At 37.9% G+C, this 22,172-nt stretch overlaps 1 protein-coding gene across 1 annotated transcript in view; it reads left to right on the plus strand.

Annotated features, from left to right (window-relative positions):
* Nucleotides 1-8,037: 8,037 nt before the first annotated feature.
* ATF7IP (activating transcription factor 7 interacting protein) overlaps nt 8,038-22,172 on the plus strand; it is a 53,016-nt gene continuing 38,881 nt past the window's right edge. The window contains exon 1 of the mRNA XM_075182878.1: nt 8,038-8,316. The gene's annotated coding sequence lies outside the window, so the exon portion shown is untranslated. The remainder of the gene's footprint in view (nt 8,317-22,172) is intronic.

Consider the following 22,172-nt stretch of genomic DNA (forward strand, 5'->3'; position numbering starts at 1 on the left):
ATGGCGACTCACAATCAAATGAACGTCATACAGTGTGCAGCTTGTCTTGCAAGTTCAGACCGGTTCAAGGTTACTACGTATGCAGTTTTAACCGGTACGCACTGCTTTGTTTACTAGGTGGAATCACAGTCTCATTATTTAATAGACATATCTCATATGTGCCTAAGGAAGTAAAGTTGGTATGTACAAAACATTGGATAATTTGTGCAACTACGGACTTGCATCTAGTAAAAGAAGGTTCTGTAGACATTCAATAGAGTTACTATTACGTAAACTGCCTGCTTTCACCTGTGATACTGGCTATGGAATGACTCAATTGTGATTTAAAAATGCTCTTTCACGGACAGTACCTCTTTTTAACAAAAGTTTTAACTACTTGGCTGTCGGAAATACTATTAAAGACAATTCCACATACTACCCTGCATCCCTCTCCCTCACTTTTCCTTAATGAGCAGATGTCTTAAAGCGAATAAAAAACACATTCTACATCCCATCATTTTGTCCCAGTTTTACAGTTGTCTCTATATAGCTGTAATAATCAATTTAGTTGCCTTTAACAAATTTTTAGTTGTGTTTAAATTATAAATGATAGCATACTGGTTAAAGCCACACAAGTTTTAGAAGGCTGTACAATTGCAAATCTTGACTGTCCTCACAGCTAATCTGCAATTTGGAGCATCAAATGACAATGTTCTTCAACCTAATAACTCATGTACTGTAATTTGTTTAGCAGGTACATTTTACTATTCAGACTTGTATTTCAATGCAATGTCTGTAATTTGTCCACATACAGATATGTGACGCTACCATATTCACCTAGTACACCTATGAAAAACATACCTATCCTGGACAAACACTACAATTATAGAGAACATTAAATACCTGTGCCAGCTAATGTAGACTGCTAGAGAAATTCAATAAAATCAACAGTTGTTGTACCAATGTACAGCTGGGTACACACTACATGTTTTTCAACCAATTATCGGCCCAATCACGCGATAAATGACTGTTAGGTTCGATATTGCATTAGTGTGTACGCTCTAACGATCATGTTCTACAGAACCAGAGCATATCGTATCATTTCATTTGCTTTTATAAATGCCCTAAAAATCACAATCAACGATGTTGGGCAAATGTGGAAGTGTATATGCACATCTCTACAGTGTGCAGAGTCCCGATCCTTTTAGCAGACGAAGGGCACAGATCTGAATATAAATCGTGTAGGTATCCACACATAAATCTGCATGCTCATTGGGACTTTAAGTCATTGGTAAAATCGTTACAGAAATCGCATCTGTAGTGTGTACCCAGCGTTAGCCACAGCACTTTTTCACTTAAACAATTCCGCTTCAGGGTTAGTAAAAGTGATTTGCTTTCCTGCTGGTTGTGCACTTTCAGATATTAATTCTATTTACATATATATGCGCTTCTTGTTTAGTACAGAAAATATATCAATGCATTTGCCAGAAGTTGGAAACAGGGAAGCTAGATGGACTTATTTTATTCCAGTATTTAAAATAGCTCCATTGTTTAAATAGCAGTGTATAATTCCCAAGAGGTGCACAGACATAACATATCAGTATACACCAAACCAAACAACGATCACAAGTGCTTACAATCTTAATGTAAAAAGCTGGGTGTGTGTTGTAATTACAAAGCTTTAGAAATGTCGGGCCAAATACATGAGCTTTTTTAAATAGATGAGTTTTCAGCAATAACTTAAATGGTTGAGAAGCTGAAGGTCTAATTAAGATAATTTTAGCAAATGGTTTCATGGAGTGTTCACTAGGGTTGGATAAAACAATTCTTCAGAAATGTCTGTATATTATATATTTTCAGTTTTATAATATGTAAGAAATAATGGTGCATTGCTTAACATTTATATGTACAGTAATATAGGCCTGGACAACTCCAGCAGTTTAAGACCAGTAACATGCAATGTTACAAGGATAGTACTGTGTAATTGAATGGATCAGCAGCTTAAAGAACCTATTTATAAAAATAATAAACTTTAAAAGTACATACGTTTTTTGACAGCTGATTAAAGGTTAAGAAGCAAAGGGTCTAATGAATTACTGTAGAGAATTTCATAGACTAAATGGTTCTAGACAGTGCTTCGGAAATGCATGTATATATTTTCCATTCTCTATCTTGTAAAGAAGTCAAAATTAAAATGTAATAATAGTGTGAAAACTTAACGTAGACCTGTGTAACTGCAGATGCTATTTCATTTTACAAGAATAGCGTTCTGTCAATCAATTTGATCAGCAGCTTAAGTGTACTTGCACATACACAACTGGAAAGGAGACATTTTTTGCACTAAGTGTGCCAAGACTCCATATATATATATATATATATATATATATATATATATATATATATATATAGTCCATCACTGCTGGACATATTTCTTCTAACGCTGAAATTGTGTGGGCACACTTATGCACTTTGCGACATATTGCTGGATTATTCCTCCTTATTGTCTGTTTATATTGGACTTTTTTCAGCTGTATCAATCAAGTGCTTTGTTTTTGCACAGTGCTATTATAAGGCTCGCCGAGCGTGTCTATTTAAGTTTTATACATTTTTATTTTATATGTAATTAAATAGGCTATTATAGAGATTACCAGCGCTGCCACTTGTATTTTTCTCTTTTGGTTTCCTTAGCTGTTTATGTAAGGTACAACAGTACCCTGTAATGAAGCGGAGGGTAGAAAAAAAAATATTGAGGGGAAAATTTTATGGCTTAGGAGGGATTCTCCATGCAAGGGGAAAAGTTCTGATTAGCAACAGGAGCTGCTTCTGCACTGTTTTTTATTATTACTCCAGATGGGCGAAATATAGAGCAAGCCATTTTTTTTCAAACTCTCACAATGACCTGACTACAACATTCCCCACCAAAACAGGAACAACCTGTTTTTAATGTAATAAAATGTTTTTCTTTTCCCTTCTGCAATGATTACTTTTGAATTGTTAGCACTGTAGTTAACACTGCTGTCTTAAAGCACTGGAGTCATGGGTTTTGATTCCGACCAGGATCCTATATGTTTGGACTGTGTATGTTTTCATGTTTGTTTGTTTTTTTCCCAGGTGGTTTAGTTTCCTCTCACACACAAAATTAACCATAGTGTGTGTCCATGTGGTAGGGACTGATGTGAATGTTTAAATATTCTCTATAAAGCTCTGCATAATATGTAGGTGCTATATAAATGTTAATAAATATTGCTCATATAACAAATCTTGCATTCATACCTTTAACACCAACCTCATTACCCAATGTCATCTGCTAACCTGTGATAGCCACTCAAAAGACCCATACTTCTCACAATGAATATCTTAAGTCGTGTAGTCCAAGTATTTACATAGACACGTTACAATTATGTGCTAGTGGGCCTAATACTGTTGATACTAAATGATGTCGGAAATAGTCTGTAGAGATTGTCAGTGATGGTGGGAGGGTTATTAAAAGCACTGAAGGTCTCATTTGATTACCATGCAAAACAAATGCATGTTAACTACACAGTAATATACATACCCTAAAGCAATTGCTTTTTAAATTTAGTTCCAAAGGAATCACCAAATTAATAATAACTTTTGATAATTATGGTTATTACATATTCTGCTGACTTCTGTTGGAAATAAATTAAATTGGTTGCATATATATATTTTTGAATACTAGAGAAAGCAGCCAATTTTATCAAGTAGGTAAGCCCACTTGTCTGGCCTTTCCCATCCTCCTCCCTTGATTCACTCAATATAGCAGACCTTAACATGCGATAGGTGACTATCAAAGCTCTGTGAACTTTCATACATTTTAAAATCTGTTTGATACATTATGGACACAGTTAAATCTTAGCTTTGCAGAGAAAATCACGTTTTTCAGAAATATATATTTGTAGATAATTATCTTTCAAGGCTGGTCCACAAAAGAAAATATGAATAATAAAATTATCTGCATACCATCGTATCAATTAGGGGATATGGATTAAAATGTGAATGGAATTGACTTTAAAAGATTACTGAGCATAACTGTAAGTTTTGTCTTTTAATAAAATGTTACCAATTTCAGGCCCCAGATGCATTGTACACTTAAGGTGGGAAAAAACTGAGCACTTATCTTCTACATGTAATAAAATATTTATACATACAGTGAAAGTAATTAAGGGATGTTTTTTAAAAGGTGTGCTTATCAAGTGTCAGAGGACATTTTACTTCTCACTCTGCACCTCTTACATGTTCAGCTGTCCCTAGTTTTTAAGTGGGCGGTGTCACAACAATCCTTTTAGGTCATCCGAATGTGCACAGCAGCATGAAATGTTTCAAATTATATCACTTTCAGATTGCCACCTCGGGGGAACAGATTCTCTGCCCCTGCCAAATACCCTGGTAGACTATTTTCACACTGAACACAGGTCTGCCCGGGTCTCCATGGCAACATCACAAGAGGAGCTTTGATTGGCTCCTCTTTGTTTTTTTTTTTAAACTTTTCAATGGATGTCGTTCCCACTGGAGGCTATCCGGGTCTGACCCAGGAATAAAAAGACCCAGGTAGATGCAGGGACCCCCCTTTCACTCTAAGCCAGGACCCGGGTCGTCGGGGCTCGCCCCGGCAAAAACCTGGTTCTTTTAGGCAGTGTGAAAGGCATTTATATGGGACATAATGACTTAATCACTTGTGTGATTATTATGAAGTCACAGACTGAAAATTTGCTAGTGGAAGGAGCATAGTCCCTCAACAGTGCAGAGTAGTGATATGAGGCTTCTGCTAAAATTATGCAGGAAAATTTTGAATAAACATCTGTGTTTATTGCAGACCATCCAACATGACCCTTTCCACCTGGTACAAAATGCTCTGCTTCCAAACTTCACATTAATTACTGGAGTTACCTAAGGTAAATTAATGTTAAATAAAACAACCTTCTCATCAATTAATTAGTTCATCTCAGGTAACTGTAATAGTAGATTAAGTGGAAAGATTGGGAGCACAGCATTTTGTATCAGATGGAAGGTATAGTTTGGAAGATCTGTTATTGATATATTTATTGTATAGATCTTTCTAGCGGTTTATAGGTGCCCATAGTTGCTGCAATATTGCAACAGATATTGGGCAAATGGCTGATATTGCATCATGTACAGGCTAAGTGGCTATTCCAAATGATGAGCACCTAAAATCAAAATGATCATTACCCTAAAGAATATAAAAACGTGTTTGGAAGATGGCTTAAGCACGGTGGCTTGGTAGTTAGCACTTCTGCCTCACAGCACTGGGGTCACGAGTTCAATTCCCGACCATGGCCTTATCTGTGTGGCGTTTGTATGTTCTCCCCGTGTTTGCGTGGGTTTCCTCCAGGTGCTCCGGTTTCCTCCCACACTCCAAAAACATACTAGTAGGTTAATTGGCTGATATCAAATTGACCCTAGTCTCTCTGTCTCTGTCTGTCTGAGTGTGTATGTTAGGGAATTTAGACTGTAAGCTCCAATGGGGCAGGGACTGATATGAATGTGTTCTCTGTACAGCGCTGCGGAATAAGTGGTGCTATATAAATGGTGATGATGATGATGATGACTACCAGTGCAGATGGGGTCGAATCTCATCTGATTTGGTGACCCACACATGTAGTCAAATTTATCATTCTGCAGCTCGCCCTTCATTTTCGGAATCAGGATCCCCTAGTTTATCAGACATACTGTAAAAAATAGAATAAACCTACCATTGTTCACTTAGTATGGTTTGTAAAGTGGCACATTTGTGCACTATTTGATAAAAATCTGCGATAACAGATCTCTACATCAATACTTTTTAATTGAAAAAAATACACACAAAAAAATACACACAGTCCTTACTCCCTTGATAGAAATTATCTTTATTAACAAAAAAGTAAAAGAAGAAAAATATTCTCGTCCTCTATTCTTTATCCTACATAGTTCAGCATGGATTGTGCTTTAAACCCACCAAAACAAAAAAACTCTACAAGAATCCCAAGAAAAAAACAACAAATAACTTGTTGACAAGGCAATAATTTATAGAACAGAAGCAACTTGTGACAACCCAGCTATTGCAAAGGTATAATTTCCAGCATGCAGAGGCTTATAGTTCCACAATAGCTATAGTACCACAGGTTACCTCAAATAGTGTTTTCCAATTTGCAGAAACCAGTAACTGTAGCTTCTATAAAATGGAGAGGTTGGCATCACTATATTTAGGATACTTACAAAAACATTTCAGGGTAGTTTACTGGGGTTGCTCTAAGTAGTAAAAATAAATATGGCAACAATGGCTCTATATAGTAAAAGTAAATATGGAAAAGTGTGATTTTGCCTGGTTGATTTGCCTGTTAAATAAAAAAATTATCTAGTTCAACATTTTACCAAAAGAATACCTATATATGTCCCATAACTATAATAGAAAATGTACTTGTGTAGACATAAGAAAAATTGACAATGAAACCAATTAAGGACAAAAATGTGAAAATATCTTCAGTCGTGGAGGTGTTAACGATTTCCGGTCCTGAATAGGTTAAAGTGACTAAGGATTTGGTATGGACTTTCAAAGCAATATGCCAGCACTCAGCAGAATGCAGTGAGCAACTTCCAATTAATTGTCCTATTAAGCAGACCTTTTGTGATATTCAAGAAAAGGGAAGACAGTACAGTTTACATTCCTTCAACATTTCAAAGAAAAAGTTTTTCAGGGCTAGCCCCACTTTAATGGTACTGCAAAAATAAGAATACATTGATAAAAAGTGTTTTGCTTGGATGGGAGACTTTTATCAATAATGTCCTTGAGGTAACTCAAAGCAAATCACTTTAAATTAAGATAACTATGCAGTTAAGATTTTGTACCTCACCCAGATAGGCAATGGACATTACCTAAATTAAGCATGGTTCTTACTATTACAGCAGTCTCAGATTACCTCATTAAGAATATTTACAACAAAATGCTCGACATAAAAATTGTAAATGCATTTTTTGCTTATTATTCACCAGTCATGATTCAACATGGCCATCTTTAACCACAGGTACATTAATCATGATGCTATATAGTATTTTCTATAGCACTTCTAAAAACGTGTTGAAATAAATGACATAACCCTAGCCAACACATCAAAGTAGCATGAGGTACATGCCTCATTTTTAGAGCCACCCCTGTCCTTCGTACAACAGTGAAATTGTGTGCTATAGATTTACCAACAGGCAATACTTTCTATATTGTCGAAGAGCACCATCAACCAATATGAAATAAATAATTCAAAACATTGAAATTAAGTATTTATTTGAAAACCATGCCTGTTTGTAGATCTCTTGCGTTAACTATCATTCTCTTAGAGCAATACACGGCTCACAAAAAACACATACAATAAGAATTTGTAAGAGGGATAATTAGAAGTCGGAAAACCTTGCCATTTTTGATAATTTGATTTGTTAGTTTTTGCGGATTTTTATTAGTCGCAATATTTAAGTCACGATTTGCATGCCTTTATTATTGCAACAATTTACATTGTGCTCCAGCGAATACCGTGATAGAAAATAAATGCGTAAGGCAATACATTTTAATACCTGTTATCTCTTATTTTATAAGGTGTTTGCTAAAAAAAAAGTCTAAAAATATTTAATTAATAATTCAGTGTAATTAAATTGCTATTTTAATGGGCTTGCAACATCACATTTATAATGGTGAAGCTTTTTTAGTGTAACAAAAAGTGCTCTTAGCTTTCGGACACCGATTTGTGGTGCGAAATCTAATCTTATGAAAATGGTTTTATTTCAATGAGATTCTCAGAGCACAAATGGTTTTATTTCAATGAGGTTCTTAGAACACAACACTTTATACTGCTTAGGATAACATAAGTATCCAGATAAGAGTTATTAAATGATGCAAACATTTTAGCAACATACACCAATTGTATCTCTTAGTTGGTCATGCTGCCATCTGCTATGGGCCATGTGACCAGGCGGAGCTACTTACCTTTCTGCCCACTCAGTCCATTTTGTTACTCATTTAAATACCCCCGCGCCTGTGGTATAAACATAACCACGGATTGGCAGGATAGATAAACTGGGGCGTTGTTTACTGCCAATCGGCAAGTTTCTTCCCCGTTCACACGCTCATTTGCATAACGGCCGAGCACGTGACATTTTGGATAGAAGTGGGCGGAGCAATCGGCGTTCGGGTTTGAATGTCGGAGAGAGAGGCGCCGAGGGAGAAGAAGGGCTTGTAGGAAGGCGGCTCTGTGAAAGTTCAGCGTAAACGCTTAATTTCGATATTGGTTGCTCGCCTCGCCTGTTCAGCTCAGCGGAGACGATCTTCAAACAAAGGTAAATATTTGCACACTGCCGTTTTAGTTGCGCTATGTCGTGATATAAGCGCGTTGCTATCGTTTTCCTCCCTGTAACCAAGATGGCGCCCGCAGTGTGAACGGAGAGAAGTGGTGCGCAGCGCCCCCTCCCTTTCACAGACTTTGGGCGGGGCTTCACTTCAGATTTTCACGTGACTAGCTGCCAGCTCCGCTTCTTTGTATAGGACTCGTTGTGCATGCGTTACTTAACAGCTGCAAGCGCCATTTTCTTGCAAGTTGTTTGGTAATTGCGAAGGTTTAAAGGGGGCGGGGATATGTTTGCATGCTCTACTAATGGTTGGTATCATGGTTCAAAACTCCTTCATGCAGAGAAAGTAAAATGTTTATGTTAAATCAAATCTGTATTATATATATTATGGTTGAAACACCTATACACACCCATCAACATTATTACATCTCTCATTTTGAGTTTAGCAAAAATGTATGTCCAGTTGCATCTGACTGAGTCTATGTAAAGAGAAACATTCAGAGATAAATTATTTTCATTGTAATTGGTAGTTTGCTGTTGGGGTGTTTTTGTTTTATTTAATAAAATGGAAGTCGAACATTTATTGTAGCTGTTTAAGGATTAAGGACAAATGTAAATAAATTCCATGCAGTTAGTGCTTATAAGGACCTAATCGGCTATTTAAAATGCAGTATGCTTGACCACTTCAGCAACAAAAAAAACCAAAACTATAAATGTTCACTTTTTTTTATTACATTCAAAGTTAATTGTAACTTTTGAGGAACAGTTAATCCAATTTCTCTCAAATTATGTCTGGAATATATTGTATCTGACAGACTTGGCCTGGGTGTTGAATGAAACCGATTGGATGACCTGCACTAGCCAACTAAATGGTTACAATTAATACTTTTTGAGTTTTTGTCGAATTGAAAATTATGGATTACACTAGGCCTGAAAAATGAGTTTATAGGAATCATTTATACATGTTCCAAAAGGACAGCTGGTTCAATGATCCTGATGCTTAGCGCACTTACTACTCTATTAATTGACATGTGAAATTAGTTGCTGACATGTTGCTCACTAGCTGAAGCACCCTGTAATACTGGAATCATTGTATTTAGTGATGGGCCACGTGTTGCTTTTAACTCCTAAAGGAAGAGTGGGGCTTGTCTTCTGCATTTTAGGGCTTAAGAAAACCCACAGATAATGTCCCACTGTGATCTGATCTTTCCTCCATTAGAAACATGCGTTACAGTGTGCGTATGCAGCACGTGCATCGCAGTGTGCGTATGCAGCGCGCAGTCTAGTAAATTCAATGTGAAATAAGGCATAGGCTCTTTTATGAGCCTCTCTTTCCCTATTTCTGGCACTTTGAAAATGGGAGGGCACTCCTAACTTTCTAATGATGGTACCCCTATTTGTTTATTTCCTGCTAATCGGTTTTGATCAGCAGACAAATAAATGTGATCCCAGAAATGCTCAGTACAGTGATGAAGGGGTTAAATATATTTATAATCTGCTTCCTGTGAAACAATACAACATTAAAGCAGGGTTTTTCATATTGGGCCAGTTGAGAATTGAACAGTTATTGGTGTGGAAAAGTTTGTTTAAACACATTGAAGGCTAAATTTCAAGAAGCGACGATAGAATTTGTTCTTGAAGAAATCTGAGTTAAAGCCATATTTCTCCCACTTGCATTCGGTTGTGCGGATTAATCTTTGTAAAGATCTCATATAAAGTGCATGCCATGGCAAAGTCTGAAGTGGGGCGCATTGTTTGACAGCAGCAACATTGACCTGCGCAGATAATGAAATGTTTGTAGTGATAGATCGCTAAATTGGAACAGAACAAAATAGAGATGAAGGGAGGGTTTTTTTCATAGAAGCAGAACAGATTATCTTCTCTTTGGAGATCCCTGTGTAGATGGATGAAGTGGTGTTGTACAAACCTAGTAGATTGTGGTAGGTGTTGTAGAGGATAGTTTGTATAGTCAGAGATCTTTTCTTCCTTGTCTTAAAAAAGAGACCTATACTGTCAGTGGAAGTTGTGAGCGGCCAAGAGAGGAACTTTGAAGTGGAGGTGGAATAAGTCCCACACCTCCATCTTGCTTCTTAAGTTTTGTTGAGCGTTAATTACAAGCCAGCATAGGGGAGAGCTGCAGTGAAGGCAATGTCTGAAAAAGAAAGATCTTTCAAATGAAATGATTGTGAAACAATGGTAGATTTTTGTAGTTATGGGATATTAAATATTCTAAAGTCCAAAGGTTGTTGTGGACACTTGATACATAAGGTAGAGGAATAACCATTCAAGCTGTTGGTGTTGAAAGTACATCAATAAAGCAGACATTGCTGACCTGCGTTTCTCTGCAGCTACTGGTGTTATGCATGGTTGGAATGAGGAGAGACTAGAAGGCAGAAACGTGAATCAGTCACTGTGAAAATCTTAAACAGTCATCGGCTGTCACCTATAACTGTTGTTTGCCATTTATTTGAACTGACCCTCTGTTCTATAGTCGTTGTCCGCCAGCTTGGGGTAGTGGTGTGACAAGTGTTTCATGTCACTAGTATCATGCACACTGCTGGAAACAGACCCAGGACAGTTGTTCAGCAGCAGCTACTGTCACCAAGGAGGCAGTGGAGATCATCAAAGTAGGAGTAGAGATGACAACAATGTCAGTTGTATAAATTATGGGAAGGAGTGGTGAGGATGTGTAATAAGACCACAGTTGAGTGATCTATCTGCAATAAACTGAAGAGGGAAGGGGAAAGACACAATGTAAGATTGGATATTGCATGCCCCTAAATGTTGTGCTGCTAGAGAGTATAATGAGTAGGTATGTAATAGACAAGGAGTTTCATAGGAGGGTGGTTTGGGGGGTGGCGAGTCTAGAGATGAAACATTATTGTACGAGGAGGAGATATAATATAGTAGACCGATTGCTTATGTGATCTTAGATGGAAATTCGTTGAATTCCAAAAAAAGAACTTCTGGTTGATGCTGTGCAGGTGCTGTCCCAACTTTAAAACTGTGACAAAAGTCCAGTTTCTCCAAGGACGTAGTAGGAACATATAACAAATTGTAATGTTATAAACTCACAGTACTATCCTGCTGCTCGGACTATTCTCCAAACGAGTGGTCATATTTGGTGAGAGTTGCTGCATTTACTACAACTTATGCTAATGATCCATTCAATGACTATTGGATTATTATTATTATTGGACATGGTGGTGGTTTTGGGACCAAGGGACAAATACAATTATTTGAGTATGTCTCTGACATTCCCTGCTTAATTTGATCCATTCTCTTGATCGATAACTAGCACTAGGTATGAATTTGTGTTAATTGAAATAGCTATCAAGCAATTTGCATTCTTATGCTGATCACACAGGCTGTGATTTTCAGTGAACTGCTGATTGGATTCAGTTGCAATTGACTGCTAGCGTGACAGTGCCCCCTCCCATTGAGCTTTTTGTTAAGTGTGTTCTGCTCTCTCCTTGGTGTATGCTTCTTCCACCATGCAGTATGCTTATGTACATATAGAGCAAGCTGGCCCTGGAGCAAGCATAGTGCAATATCTTGGCTTGACTTGTAAGCAGACTTGGTACATCAGACTACAGTGCTTGCTCCCAGGCTAGTTTCCACTACATGTCATAGTTCTAATGCTCTCTCCCAGGCGAACCTCTAGCCTGCACAGCAGATTGTCTTGTTTCCTATCTTTAAGCAGTTTAGCCTGAGTGCAGAAGCCATTGCATAGTAAAGCAGTGCTTACAGGACACGGTGGCAGGTATGCTTTAAGAAAAAGTGCATTTTGTAGTAGGAATGGCATATGGTGCAGATATAGCTACAGGAGAGATGGAAGACTTGTAAGCTAAGTTTTGTTAGTTCAAAACCAGTTTCTATGGTAATAAAATGAATGAGAACCTGCTATTCTCACATTAAAGTACACTGACATTTTTTAATGGCATTAAAAAGAATTGTGCTCTAGACACAAATTGGCTCTTGTCTTTTTTATCCCCTTTTTAAGTGCAGTTGTAGGGATCATATCCTGCTGCACTGCAGCAACAGGATAACTATCATGTTTCACACAGAGACTCTGCGACACCACTGACTCAGTCTGGGTGTGTGATTTCACCAATCTACACAGTAGGACTCCTTTAGAGTTAGGAGTACATCCACCTAAATGGCCCAATTTTGCATCAGGACAAATCCTGTTGCGATGCAAGGCGTGCATTTAGAGTTGAGCTACTCTTCTTTCTCCCAACTCTGTCCCCCTGCATCTGCTGTAGCGCAGCTTGGATTTGCCAAGGTGTAAAATTGCATCTTATAACTGGGCTAATTCTAAGTCAGGCCCAGTGTGTTTTGGCAAACCATGTCTGCCAAGCGGTTATGTTCTTTCAGGAAAACTCCTGCAAATCAGTGACAGATCATGGTGGACTAAAGTATAAACATTCCACCTATTTCATGCATAGTAGTCAGCTCTCTGACTAGATGGGCATGTCAGAAAATTGACACCAGTGGCTTAGCCTGCTGGACACCCCTTCTCATTGTGTTGTCCACTAATAAAATATATAATTTTACTGTGCAAACGTTTTAGGCGGGTGTGGAAAAAATGCTGCATAGTAAGAGTGTTTTTAACAATAGAAGTGTTAATAGTTTATTTTTAGCAGTTAGTAAAATGCAAAGTGAATGAACAGAGGAGAAATCTAAATCAAATCAATATTTGCCTTGAAAACACCCATCAATGCATCAATTCTTCTAGGTACACTTGCACACAGTTTTTGAAGGAACTCGACAGGGAGGTTGTTCCAAACATCTTTGAGAACTAATCACATCTTCTGTGGATGTAGGCTTGCACAAATCTTTCATTCTCTACATGTAATCCCAGACAGACTTGATGTTGAGATCAGGGCTCTGTGGGGCCATATTATCACTTCCAGAACTCCTTGTTGTTCTTTACGATGAAGATAGTTCTTAATGACATTGGCTGTATGTTTGGGATCCTTGTCCTGCTGCAGAATATGCTCCCTGATGGTATTGCATGATGGATAAGTACCTGCCAGTAATTCTCAGCATTGAGGACACCATTAATTCTCACCAAATCCCCAACTCCATTTGATGAAATGCAGCCCCAAACTTGCAAGGAACCTTCACCATGCTTCAATGTTGCCTGCAGACACTCATTATTGTAACACACACACAGAACGAGAGAGACTAAGGTAAATTTAATAGTAGCCAATTGACCTACTAGTATGTTTTTTGAGTGTGGGAGAAAACCATAGCAAACCCACAGGAAGAATATACAAACTCCACACAGATAAGGCTATTGTTAGGAATCAAACTCCTGACCCCAGTGCTGTGAGGCAGAAGTGCTAACCAGCATGCTGCCTATATTTCTATCTAGGTGATTTAGTCAACCCTTGTTGAGGTACCAGGAAGGCCAATTGCGATGTGTAGGGTTGATCTACGACTGTCAGGGCGAACAGTGATAATTTTTACCCTGGTATCCTCAAACCAGCCACTGCCGTATGTTATTGTCAAATAGCGGCTTTACTTGCTCATTAAACTTACTGAATTTGTCGCCAGGTTGAGAGATCCCAATTGATTTTTATTTATTTTAAATGTAGGTCCCAAATTAGTTTTTTGCCAATTCATTGATACTATACCAGTTTGTAGAGTATTTAAATATTGAAAATAATAGTTTTGCAATAAGTGACCTAAGATCTAAAGACTTGTGGATGTAAATCACACTGTTCAAATGCTTTATTAATTTTCAATTATTGTTGAGAACCAAGACTATGTATTGTCAGTAGCATTTTTCTACAACATAACACAAGTTCTTTGCTTTTTATACACAGAGGAAAGGTAACTAAGTAATTGCATTGTCCCTTATGACTAATTCTCCATTTACATATTTTAGGACCAACATGTTCTGACCTTCTGTTTTTACGATTAATATATATTCTCTGGGTATTGATCTTGCTTTTATTGACAACCTTTACTACTACAACTTTTCTGTTATGCAGCCTTTTCTGACTGATAGCATCCAAATTCATTTCCCAGCATATATACAGGGTCGCTTGCAACATACCCAACAATTAACTCCATAATATTTCAGTCCCATCAAGAGACAGCCTTCATTTCAGATTACTTTAAGTGTATAAAGCCAGATTCAACCATCTATTTCTATTCACCCTATCCTTCCTAAAGAGTATAACTGAATATTAAAATTTTAGTCATTAAAATTGTCCAGTTGTTTCAGAAACCTACAAATCATATGTCTAAAAGGCAATCGGCCCACCTTGTCTGCCAGACTTTACTATTTGGCTCTTAAAGCTCTTGCTTCTGACCATATTTACCGGTATGCCTATTAATTATTTGAACAGATTATTGAACTGCCATTGTGGTCATTTTGGGGGACACATACACTGCATATCTCTGCATCTGTGCCCAGATTTACACCACCAGTAATTAAGTGTATTTTGTCCACATTTTGCACTATGTAGCTGGTAACAGAACAATAGCTCACACTCAGCGCTGCAAATGTAAATAGCCTGACATGCTAAGGTAAGTTTTTACATATTTTACACATTTTATGTTGGTAGCCCTTCATAGAAATGCAATTTTCATTTTGAGTTTAGTAGTTCCTTATTGAGTTGTGAAGTCTCATTCTGTTCCAAATGCTCTCTCAGTATCTACATTGCGGTTTTAAACGGTCTTGGAGCACATGATTAAACATAATACCCTTCACTACTGTGACCATGTTAGGACATAAATCATCCAGGTCAGAAAGTAACTATAACTTTAATTTACACTGTAACTGTTTATGAAAGTGAAAAGCTGTGGTCTAAAAATGCAAATACTGTTGACATCATGTGTTTATTTTTGCGTGAATACACTCTTTCTGAAGGTGGTCCAAGAATGTTAACATTTACTAAGTTGATGTTGAGATCATTAGCTCTTGGGATGTAGCTTCTCTGAGCATTATACAGTTCAATTGTTAGGTGAATTCACTGTCAGGTCCACTGACAATGTTCCCAGTGAATTCCACTGGGTAGGTTGGCAACAGTCTTCCATCAATGTTCTCAAATTCAAAATCTGCAGAATGATGCACTTCAAATTGTTTCGAAATTGCCCTACCCCACACTGATCATTATCAACATTTATTTATACAGCACCAATAATTCTGCATCTCTGTACAGAGAACTCTCACATCAGTCCTTGCCCCCCATTGGAGCTTAGTCTAAATTCCCTAACACACACACACACGTCAATTTGATAGCAGCCAATTATCCTACTAGTATGTTTTTGGAGTGTGGGAGGAAACCGGAGCACCCGAAGGAAACCCACACAAACACAGGAAGAACATATAGACTTCACACAGATAAGGCCAAGGTCAGGAATTGAACTCATGACCCCCCAGTGCTGTGAGACAGATGTGCTAACCACCAAGCCACCATGCTGCACCACTGAAGAGCTGCAACATTTGCTTCTAAGGAGATCATTGCAGGTGTCTTCTCCGTGGTGTTAACACAAACCTGAATGCTCCCGAACGAATAACCAAAAGTTCTGCTTCCTGGTAATCCAATAATGAAGTTTGTTTGATCAGCAGCATGTGGCTCAAATTACTTTCTTTATTGGTATGGGAGCCGGAAGGATGTACTGTTTCACACATGGACTTATGTTCATTTTATTTGTTATTTATTTACGATAAAATTTGCATGTTATTTGTTGTATGAGATTAAACTTTAGTACTCTGCGAGGACTAGATTGTTTATATTTTGAAAGGGAGTGTACTTTTACACATTATTATATGCTTTGGGATGCCTTTTGCATGTTATTTGTTGTATGAGATTAACTGTATTAAACTTTAGTACTCTGCGAGGACTAGATTGTTTATATTTTGAAAGGGAGTGTACTTTTACACATTATTATATGCTTTGGGATGCCTTTTGAAGTTTCCTAGTATCTTTCATAGCTAAAGTGTATTTCTAGGTGCATTTCAACTAATGTAATTAAAACATTCAAACCCCCAAAAGTAAAGTGTAATAAAAGGGAGTCCCATTGTCCCCTCCCTCTCCTGACTGGATTAAAACATAAATGAGGTTCACCCGAGCAATATTTGAGGAGCAAAATGGAGAGTAAATGTAGGTGGTCTTGGTTTTGGCAGTGTGGACTTTGAAGTGACATTTTTAATGTTTTACTAGGCACATTTCTAGCCGGACCCACAAACCTGCAAAAGGTTTTACAAAGCGTCTTTAAAAGGGCAGTTTCAAAAACACATTGGTCACTTTAGTGGTTGAGGGATGACAATCTCAACAAGGAACGCCCTTTTACCATATGAAATTTTACAGTTATGACAGCAGACACCAGCCTTTGGGACTGGAGGGTGGGGGGGCTGACACTTTTTGGGTATATTGTCCTTGAAAGAAGCAAGTTTCCAATCCATGCTTTAGAATTAAGGATGGTGCTCTAGCTCTGGGACAGCTTTTTTTTTGGGTAAAGATCGAGTCAACAACGCCACTATGGTAGCATACATTAACTACCAGAAAAGCACAAAAAGCTCCCTTGCAATGAAAGAAATCCACCTTTTAGCAGACTGTCTTTCAATCTCTGTCCTGTTAATTCCAGACGTGGAAAACTCGGAGGCTGGCTATATCAGTAGTGGGAGAGATAGGGTCAGCTGGAGATTGACATGATCGTGTCCCAGTTAAACCACAAGGTGGAGTGATTCAGCTCAAAGACTAGTGTTACCTTGTAGATATCTTTTCATTTCCATGTGATTTTAACTTGATTTTTCTGTTTCCTCCAGTGACAATGTTTCTATGCGTTCTCAAAAAAAGGTAAAAAGAGAAGGGGTTCTGGGTGGTGTTGATGATACTAGACTGGCCAAGACAGTTGTGATACACAGATAGTCTCAAGATGTTGAGTCTGTGGTGGCATCTGCTAACTTGGGGACTCTTTTACCATTAGGGTTGAACACAACTGTTTTGATCGTGTGTGGCAGTTGAAGCCATGATCCTTAAGAAAAAAGGGTTCTCTGATAGTGTTATAGAGACCATGTGCATAGCACAAAAACCTATTTTGGTTATGCATTATAATAGGATCTGGAATTCTTCTATTTCTTGGTGCAAGAAGGGAACAATCACGACTTCTTTTCAATTAGCCGATGTGCTACTGTTTTTCCAGGATGGTTTTGATAACTGTTAAACGTCAGTTTTTGAAGGTTCAGATTTCTGCTCTTTTTCTTACATGAGAGGTTGGCACTATTATAGAAAGTACAGACTTTTTTTTTTTTGCATAGCATGACTCATTTTAGACCATGTTTCACTGGGACTACAATTTGGAGTTTCTGGTATTACAACAACCTCCTTTTTGAGGTTTGGAAGATTGTTTTTTCTCTTGACTGTTTCCATGACCCGGAGGGTATCCAAACTGGGGGCTTTGTTTTGCAAATTCTCTATCTGTTTTCATGAGGATAGGGATGTTCTCTGAACTAAAAAATCTCTTCAACCTAAGTTTTCTAAATTCCATTTAAATACGGATATTGTCAATCTAGCTTTTTGTCAGAATCCATCTATGAACGAAGAGTAAACTTTTCGCTCATTGGATCTTGGTAGACATTGAAGATCTACATCAAGATGGCTCTAGGAAGAAGGATGACCTTTTTGGTTATTTATGATACCCACAACATAGGTTGACCTGAGTCTAAACAGACAATAGCTAGATTGATCACTTCTGTGGTTCAGCAGGTATACATTGTGGTGGAGTAACCTGTTCCTTACAGTGAGAAGGCACAAGCTACCAGATTAGTGACTGTATAATGGGACGTTGCAGCACAGAACTTTCGCTAAGTAGCTCTCAGGTTTACAAGTTTAATGTTTTTGCATCCAAGGATGCTAGTTTTGTCCAGAAGGTTCCATGTAATAAAACACTGAGCATAGCCACCCAAAAAAGACAGATTTGGAGTGCTCCATGGTTCAGTGTCCCCCCAGAGGAAGACAGAAAACAGGGTTTTTATTCTTGTGTTCAATCCTTTTCTCTGAATCCACTAAGGGGGGACACTAAGGGCCTGAGTCATCAAGGAGAGCAAAGCATAAAAAAGGAGTAACATTTGCACCTGGGCAAAACCATGTTGTATTGGAGGGGGAGGTAAATTTAAAATGTGGGGACAGATTTATAGTTGGGGTAGGACATGTCCTGGATCAGCTTTAAATTTCGGTGTTATAACAAGCTAGCAAGTATTTGTGTGCTAGATGAAAAAACAGCCAGTATTTAACTTATGTGCAAAATAATAAATTAATTTGCACCCTTGTATTGTAATATGGTTTGTCCCAGAGAACATTTACTCCTTTTTTGCCTTAATGACTCAGGCCCTAAGGGTTCATCCATTGTATGCTCTAGTTCTCCTGTTAACAAAGTTAAATGTTTTTTTCGTGTGTTGAATTTATTTGAAGTGCAATGGTCGTAATGGAAGCTTTGTATCATTATGATCCAGTGTCCCCCAATGGATTCAGAGAAAAGGATTGAAGAAAAGTATAAAAAGCCTGTTATGAAATCCTTTAAAGAAGAGCTATCAACATATGTAAATGGGTTAATGCCACTCAGACACTTTATATGCTAGTCGCTACCCCAACAAGACACAAAATTATTATATATGCTGACTATATATGCCCCCTGGATCAGTATGTCACACTTCTAACACACTGCCACAACCACTATGCTATATATTTTTATATATACATGTTCAATAAAATAAAGCCAGTATATCTTGGTGGCTGTAGGGGAATATGATGATGATGCAGAATTCGTTCCAGTGATATAAACTATGGTGAAGATGAAGCTAAATGTCTAGTGGGCTATTATAAGGCACCACAGAATCTGCAGTGCTGTACAATCAACAAAATATAATCAGATCTCCGAAGAATGTGCACACAGTACATGCAAATAATCTTGGTACACCGGATAACCCATGAATGTATCATGTCTTGTGTCGATGACCCAACAGTCACTCTGAATATATACTTTGAATGCATGAGCATCATTTTCAGTTGCCTGTTGTGTTTTGTGCACAGTGTGAGGAATGCAGCCCAATCATAAAATACTATGGGGCATACAAATCACCTGTGTGAGTTCTTATGCACTCAGCTTTTGCTCTTGACTGCAAGTTGTTTGGATAATGCCTTACAGAACAGTTTATTCAATCGTAGACATACATTTCTGTTGAGTTCCCAGGTTCAAGTTGAAGTTTTACTTTGGGAGATAGGCCAAACCAACTGAAAGTTGCATGCAATAAAAACCATCTGATACAGGGACTAGGGAAGGTCTCTCTCTGTGCATGCTGTGTGTGACTTGTCTGGGCTCCACTACAGACATAATGACTGCACTTCATGTTTTTTGGAAATAAGCTTTGCTTTTTTAGTGCTGATCAGCCTACTTGTGGTTCTATAGATATAAAAGGTGTGCTTAGCTCAGTCAATATCAGAGCTTAGCTTGCCAGTTAAGCTATGCTTGTGTAAGATCTGAGAATCGCCTCGCATTCATAAAGTGCCCAAAATATGCATGAATGGCAAAAAGTATTTATGCCTCCTGTGAACCTTTTACACAGTCATGCAGGGCCAGTTCATTGCTAGCTCTGTATCTGCATATAATGAAAATGGGTAGAGTTATATTGTATGGAGTAATTGGTATGCGCTACATGGGAACCAAATGTGTTTGCTAATGCTGTATTACAATTAACATGTTACAATGGCTGACCCAGTATCACAGCATATATGGTTCAAAAATGATTGCTGCTAGATATTGACCAAATCTTTATTGCACGTGTACTGCGGTCTTAAGAAAACCGCAGATGACAACTATCCAACTGCGCTGATGGGTCCCAGTTACATTGGACGTGAACTACGGCATCTCTTCTAATTTGGCCAGTTACGTGTATGACCAAATTGGGCACTGATCCTTTTGCTTGGCCATAGGCCTTTGTGTGTGTGTGAAGCTTTAGTTGTGAAAATGCTTATGGAATTCATAAGCTAATAAAAGCAACAGGAGTATTAACTTCAAGAAAATGTCTTCTTATTTTAAGTTTTGTATCTGTATATCTTAATCTTGTTTCTGAATTTGCCTCATGTATGCAGTAGAATTGAACATAATAAAATGCCAAATATTGCTTACAAAACTCTTATACATTCTCTCTCATCTCCCGCCTTGACTACTGCAACTACCTCTCCCATCTATCCATGTTTCTATCATCAAATTCTACAGCAACACTAATCTTATCTTGCCACTCCACATATGCTGCACTACTTTCGAAATCCATACCCTGGCTTTCCATGCCCTCCAAAGTCCTATTAAAATTACTTACCTGTTACATACAAACCCCTCAACAGCTCCTTCCCTTCATAAATCTTTAATCTCAAGTCGACATACACTCTCGCTTTCTTGGATCTCTCTGACCTGGGCCTCAGTTTTTTGAAAACGCTTGCCTTACTCCCACTTATACTACCCACACTAAAGCAATCTCACAACTGTCTCAATTCTGAGCCACACTATTTTCTCTTTTTTCAAATGTGCCCTCTACCAATTTGGATGTAAACTCTCTCATGAGCAGGACCCCTCCCCCCCCCTTTGTTTTCATGTTTGCATTTATTTTGTCCATCTTGTATGTAATGTGTTCTCCACCGTCCAGCACTGCAAAGCACTGTGGCATAATAAATTGACCCTGCTGAATCAACATCACACTATATATTTAGCTGCTTACTACATGTTTAAACTAAAGTCAACCGATTGGAGATTTTTTTTCAAATAGAAATCAGCTACAGTGCTTTTTTTTTTTTACTATCGGTTATCGCTTCCTGTCTTTGCTGTGACCTTGAAATAAACCTTATTAATTTGACACTGCAGAAATGCATCCTTGTGCATGCAGTTAGCTGTTGCAGGAACAGCATTGCAAGGGTGTTTTGGCATCCTGTTCTCTGCACACATAAAAAGCTTGTGCTAATGAAAAACACTGGGGGAAGGGTGGATGGAATGCAGGAGGTGGAGCTGTATTTTTCCGATGAGTCACCTCCTAAGACACAAAAGAGCTGCTGTTAGCAAGCACCAGATCCTCAGTCATAATGAGTAGAGCACAGCTGCAATAGATTGGCTTTGAATATCTGTATTTTTGCTCCTTTTTTTTTTCTAGTGCAAATTGCCACAGTTTTAAATGCATAAATTACATTTTAATTGCATTTAAATTACAAGTTTGACTGTTTGTAAGTAGTACCTGTTTTTGTTTTTTTTTTATTTTTTGTTTAGTTTTTTAGTAACCATACTGCCTGCATTAACTAAATCCTATGGTATGGACATGTTGAAATCCTTCAATATATATATTTCTGTATATTTAATTTAAAAACAAAACTGTATGTTGTAGAAAAAACTGACCATATTTATGGTGTACTAATCATGAAGAAACAACCATGTAGTGGCCTATTTATCAATCTTATTTTTCTTTCAAATCTTCTTTAAAATGGCAGGTTTTTGGGGATAGTTTCTTATTTAAAGAATGTTTAAATTCATTATTAAGGCATCGCAGCAGATAGTGGAGATATCTGCTGCCGTCCCAGCGTCCTCCTACGGAAAGCAGTCCTCATAGTTTTCTATGGGGACTGCTATTTTGCATGTTTTAACAAGTTCGGAAAATCAAAGATTTCATCTCACCTGCTCTCCCCTCCGGTAACTATCGCAAAGTGAGCACTTTGCAATAGTGACCATAGAGCAGATAGGTTATAGGTGTACTTGTGTGTTCGCGTGGACAGCAGTTTATCGTAACTGCTGTTCTGGAACAACAATTTTGTAAAATAGGTGCAATCTTTCATTCCGTATCATTACAA

Source organism: Mixophyes fleayi, chromosome 8, assembly GCF_038048845.1.
Source record: "Mixophyes fleayi isolate aMixFle1 chromosome 8, aMixFle1.hap1, whole genome shotgun sequence".
Classification (NCBI taxonomy): Eukaryota; Metazoa; Chordata; class Amphibia; order Anura; family Limnodynastidae; genus Mixophyes; species Mixophyes fleayi.